Source organism: Coptis chinensis, chromosome 5 (assembly GCF_015680905.1).
Source record: "Coptis chinensis isolate HL-2020 chromosome 5, ASM1568090v1, whole genome shotgun sequence".
NCBI lineage: Eukaryota > Viridiplantae > Streptophyta > Magnoliopsida > Ranunculales > Ranunculaceae > Coptis > Coptis chinensis.
In genome coordinates this window covers 24,455,958-24,462,540 of record NC_141460.1, presented here as the reverse complement: position 1 = coordinate 24,462,540, position 6,583 = coordinate 24,455,958, and positions in this window count along the sequence as shown.

Sequence of the window (6,583 nt, the reverse complement as noted above, 5' to 3'; positions counted from 1 at the left end):
TTTGATAAAAGTGATTTTACGTATTCTAACTATCTATGCGTGAACACAAATAATCAAATTACGTAAATACGTGTTTATATCAATATTCCTACTCTCAATAATGAAGTAATATCAGAGAGTCAGGATTCGTTCCACTCTTAAACCCTCAAGACTTAAATTGAATTCAACTAATCAAACCCAAAAGGAACGATGGTGAGAGTGATGTGTTTGGTGTGAAATTTCTATACTACCATTCTCAACACAAAAACAATAATAACAATAAGACATAATTAAATTAAACTGAATTTAAAACTAAGATTGTGAATAAAGATAATTAACTTTATTGATCTAATAAAAAATAACAATGATATTCAATGATTTAAATAACTAAGCTAAAACAAAGAATGAAACTAATTAATGGAATGAAAACTAAGTAATTAACTAATCTAGATCTAACTTTTTCTAACCCTAAACTCCATTAACATTAGCTTCCTAACCTAACTGCCATTAACAAAGAGTCAAGCTTTTGTTTTTATACTTCCAGATCCAAAAATCGTGCATGGGCTTGGAGCCATATTTTGGGCCGGAAAATCGGGCCCAAAACCCAATTTCTTTAGTCCAAAATGGGCTCTTCAGCTGTAGTTGGCTTCGACAGATGTTTCGTCCACTTCTGCTCCTCTGATTGGGTCAAGGCTTGGACCATTGAAAAGCTCTTTCCGAGCCGGTCGTTTTGACGTAAGGTAGGCCCAATTCCGAGGTCTGAGTCCAAAGATACAGCCTTTGGAAGTTCTCACGACTTGTTGAATTGTCACGCCCGTGTTGACTTTTCAGCTTTTGATCGGGCTTTACAAAGGCTTTGTCTCCTTGAATCTTGGCTTTTATTAACAGAACTCCTTAGCAACTGACCTTTGCTCCTTTATCTCGCTAAAGTGGCACATTTCTACACATAATGGAGTTTGAAGCCTGAAATGCATAAAAACACGTAATCAGTATTAACTCTTAACTATTACTCACATAATTGGTCTAAAAGTATGATGGTTAAGGGGTTAAAACTACAGTTTTGGGCTCTTATCACTCGGCAAGGTTTACAACTGGATTTACAACTTTTGGTGAGTAGGATTTTAGGTTATTTAGTTGGTTTAAGTAAATTATTGGTATGCAAGTAACGTAAAATAATAACGATTGATTTCAAAGTAAATAAATAGAGATAGAGAAACAGGGAAAAGGGTTAACCGTACTCATGCAAGAATCAGTTTCAACAGTTATAATACCACATCACTACAACTCTAATCCGTCTCGATTTCATAGACAAACCCGAGATGGTGTCGAGTATCGATCCCTAGTGAGATGCACGCATCTCTGAGCTCATCTCACTAGCATAAGGAGTTGAACTAATATTCCATCTCTGGAATATCATTTCAGCTCCTGGTTCGATTCTACATCAGCTGGACAATTTAGAGGGCTATCTGACACCAAAGAGTCGCGGATGAGACATTTTGGGTCTCTCGCGAGACTATTCTGGGGCATCAGCACTCCAAACTTTCACAGTCTCAATAATTTTGGGACTGGATGTATAATCTACACCTAATTCCTAAGTAGTGATTCTGGAACATTAAAGTGTCAATCTGGATCCTCACACGAGCACCATTAACCCTCCCCCTGAGGGGGGGGGGGTTTAGCTCATGGTCCTTGGATGATTAATTGAACTTGCTGTATATAATAAATAAGTAAATGTAGAACATGAATTAAACTTGAAAAGAAATGACTTTTATTAAGTAAAAGGACTTACAGTACAGCTACTGGAAAGGAAAGCTAGACAACGTACTAGAATTGAAAGTAGGAAATGAAAAGCTAAAACTACTAAAAACCAAAACTAAAAACTGAAAACTAAAGTCTAAAGTCCCTTTCTCATATATATAGCTTCCAGCCCCTTCACGTGAAACCTTCCCCATTTATATGTTTTGTTTGTATTCCAAATGATAACTTCCAAACTTTGTATAGTAATGTTTTAATTTTGTTTTGTCCTTTTGCTAAATCAATTCAAACATTGAATTGTTCCATCTTTTCCTCTTGCAAGGTGGCACACAATTGTGACCATCAATTGCCACCTGCCTATGCTGACTCGTCTTTCCTTGTGGACTGCAGAGTGGGTCCACGTGGTGCGTCCAGTGGCAGCACAGGTTTTGGCATTTTTATAACTTTCTATCTTTGCGTAGAGTTCGTCGCCCTGGTTGCTCTAGCAGTTCACTAGCTTAAGTCGGCGTCCAGGTTTGAAAGATGTGAGCTTCGGAAGTTTGCTGCTTCTTTACATGTGGACCCATTTGATAGGGTTATATACTAAAAATATTACTTTTATATTAACTCTAATTCTTTATATTTTGAATAAGAATCATTAGTTATATGCATGTGCCTAATACTTTATGTTGTAGATGATATGGTGTGTGGTAACACATAGAAGATCATATCATCAGTACCTTATAAAGTATAAGTAAACGTTCACAACCTAGATGGATTTGGACAAACCATTGGTACGGTTGTAGTATAATCTGGTATTAGTCTATCTTGACTACAGGATTACACTAGTACACTTTGTGTGTATTGAACAGGACCAAGTGAGGTTGTTTCTCTTTATACATACTGTATAAGAGAACAAACACCTCTGTTATTATGGTTGCTTGTCCTCTTAATCCAAATATAATAACAGGCACATACGTGCATTGTACATTGCTTTAAATCATCAATGAGTGAGATTCATTTGTGAATCAACAAACTCGATGGATTGGGTAATGACATTATATGTAAGGTGTGCTGTTGATTATAAAAGGAATCTGTGACCCGCAGGAAGTTGGGTTGATGATGTCCCCTTAAGGAGCTCATAAGGATTGTCATGTAAGCCTTGCAGGTGGATTTAATCCAACATGACAATGAGGTTGAGTGGTACTACTCAAGGACATAAGAAGTTGATTAATGTAGTTGTCAGTAACTTGACTTAATCAACGAGCATTTGATATCTTAAACACGGGGAGATCAACGAGCATATAAATATGGAGCCCATAAACGTAACATGTAATTTGGGATTAGGGCGGTAGTGCAACAATGGCCTTTGGTGGAATAAGCCATTTATTGACGGACTTGGGTCGTGTGTTCTGGGCGAACATGGGAAGCCCAAGCCCGTCAGGAGACCTAACCATGATTTCTCCTCATGGTCCCTGTTGTAGCCTATAAATAGAAACATCTTTCTCTAGCCGTTTTTCTCAAGGTTTTGCTCAAGAAAAGTAGATCCAAAAATCGGTTCCAAATTTTGTGAGTGAGAGAGGCCAAGAGAGAAAGAAGAGGTTGGAAGATCGTTGCCCACACAACGTCCATTCTAAGGATAGGAATACAACAGAAGATCAAGACGTTGCTGATTCATAGATCTTGGATTCTTAGAGTTATCTTAGCCAATCTAAAGGTATGAATTCCTAAACCAAAATCGTGAGAACCCTTTATTCCACTGCTCGTGGGTTTTCGCGGTTTGTAAATCATTTGTTGCGACCATAACAGTTCCTACACCGTTCTGCACTGGTTTTGTCATTTTGGAATCTTCGGCTCTAGTCAGGCTTTGTTAAGCTTCACTGGGGCTAAGTGGGAAGACTTCAAATATTCCATTGTTCCCATACATCGATGCATGTTTTATCATCATATTCACATTAACTGCAAAAACCTGCAAAAGTATGAAAATATAATTATTTCATGATTGTTAAACACATAATTAACCAAAATGTTATGTCTCTACAGGGTTTAATATTACAGTTTTGGGTGTTTTGGAGATAAGTGTAGTGTGTATTTCTTCAATGCTCTGAAGGAAAAAACATACCATAAATTATGTATGGAGTATAACTGATGAGCAAGGAACCAGAAAAGAAGGCAAAGACCTAGTGGCTAATGCTTTCTTGAAATATTAAAAAAACTTACTTCGGGTGTCTTCTTCTGCCTCTTGTGACACTGAGTTTCTGAGTAGTATACATTTTGCTGAGGTAAATAATCATGTCACAAGCCAATCTTTAGCTTCCCCTATTAGTGATATGGAGATCAAAGAAGCACTATTTTCTATAGAAGATAACAAGGCACCAAGACCTGATGGCTTTAATGCATATTTTTTCAAGAAAAGTGGGGATATTATTGGAGATGATTTCACTAAAGCTATCAAGTACATATTTAGCCATAAGCAGCTTACATGAGGTATTAACTCTACATTTCTGTGTCTCATTCCTAAAATGAAAAATGTCTCACGTGTTGTTTCTTTTAGGCCTATTGCATGTTGTAATATTGTTTATAAATGTGTCTCCAAAGTACTAACAAGTAGAATGAAGAGTTGTATTTCATCTGTGGTATCATGCTCCCAATCTACCACTTTGTTCGTGGAAGATCAATTCAGGATAATCTTCTGCTAGCACATGAACTTTTGAGATGGTACTCAAGGAAGAATGGGCAGAAAAGATGTGCAATAAAGCTTGACATCCAAAAAGCCTATGATTCAATTTCTTGGTAAGTGCTAGAAGCAATTTTACACAAGTTCAAGTTTCCATTTTGTTCATAGAATGGCTTCAGATGTGCTTTGCTTCCCCATACTTCTCGGTGATGGTAAATGGGACTCCCAAAAGATACTTTCATTGGAAGCGAGGGCTTAGAGAAGGTGCCTGAAGTTGTAAATAAAGGAGTCTTCAAAAGATATTGAATGAGGTTCACATAAATTGTTTAGAACTTGGATGAAAGGGAGTTTTAGAAGGATGGAAGGTAGACTTCTTTTACTTTAGGACTTTTTTACTAACTCTAGTTGTATGAACATTATAAAAGACTAGTTGATTGAAAGATTGATTGAAAACACAAACATTGAAAGAAATATTTTGAATGAATGAAGAACAAAACCTTGAAGAAATAACTCGATTGAAAATGAAGAACAAAAAGTAAATATAACACCCCGTGTTTTTATTTAATATTTTCTTAGTACAATAAATAATAAAAATAATAAAAAGAGATAAAATAAAATAAAAGGATAAATATTATAAATAGATAAGGTAAAAAGGATAAAGGTTATAAAGAGATAGGGTAAAGTGGATAAAGCCCATTCCATATTTTTCGGGGTGGTTTTAAAGTTAAAAGAAAAAAAAAATGATTCACACGGGGAAGGGATTGGACACACAGAGAAGAAAATAAAAATGGAGTTTTTTCACATAAAGAAGAAGAGGGGATTCTTCTTTGGAAATCTCGATAGATAGATAGCTAGCTAGAGGGAGTATCTTATCACGGGTGAGTAGTTTAAACATATTCTTTAAAATTTTATTTGATTGATAATCATATGATTCTATTAGTTATTTACTTAGTTTATATATTGGAACCTTGTAATGAAAATATTTATTGTGGTCAAACAGAGTTAATTGGCATTTCTTGCTAACTCAAGCCTTACTTTGGTTATGCATAAATAGTCATGGGTATGTTCTCTATGGTCAATGGTGGCTGGCATATATATAAATATTTGGAAGTAGGTTTTGCGTGGTGCCTTCCTTTTTTTTTTGAGTGTCACAGCCCACAGTGTTAAAATTGAACCATCATATTGTATAGAATGGAAACTTTGGAGAGAGCGGAAATTAAGCTATGGGATGCACATTTTTTTATATGAATACAACCCACCGCCTGGGATTATCAAGGCATTTTTTTTTATCTCACCATTGATTATGTACAGCCCTTCGAGGTGGTGTGTTCTCTTGAGCTATTTATTTAAAACTTATATGTAATTTGCTTAGAAAAGCGCGATATCTAGATTTAGGTGACCTTATTTGTATTGTATGGCAGCTTCAAACATTTTTTGGCCCCTAGATTTAACTGATAGAGGGTGTATAGTGGTAGGCCCACTACCTTGTTTTGTTACACGTATAAACTTAAGGTATTTAGTGAAGGTTTCCCAATATACTGCATGGGATGTATTAGCTAAGCAAACTTCAGTTTTCTTTGTTGTTTAACAACAATTTCTTAGCTATCTGGGTTTCCCTTTCCTTTATGTTTTGTCTTTCCTTGGGAGAACTTGAGGTGGAGGTCCATTTATATTTTGGAAATGGGAACTGTACTCGTGAGAAACAGAAACATAAAGGCGGTACATACCTCACCTACCTGAGAAATCTACTTGTCTAATATATAAGAAGTACATGCTGAATTTGCTTAAGAAATGTTTGACTATAGTTCTTGTGCACCTCTTTATGTTATTATTAGATGTCGTCTACTGGGAATGTCCATGTTTGATTTCTACACACAGCTACAGAGTGAAGTAAATTCATATACAATTGAATGAGATGTGGTCAAAAGTAGAAATGTTTGACTGAGATACATGAATATATTTTTCTCTGTCCCATGATTAAATACCGAGTGTTGTCGCTGGTCTGATTTCGAACTAAATTTTGATTTAGTTATAGTTTGAATTAGAATTTTAAGAAAACATAAAAATATAAGGTCTGGAAGTCTGCTTTCCAACCCAATCAACCTCGTTGCATTCCGAGGTTTGTGGATATGGTTACGGTGTTCGGAAGTTAGCACGTCAGAATTTTCTGACTGCAGAAATCCGGATCTGTGC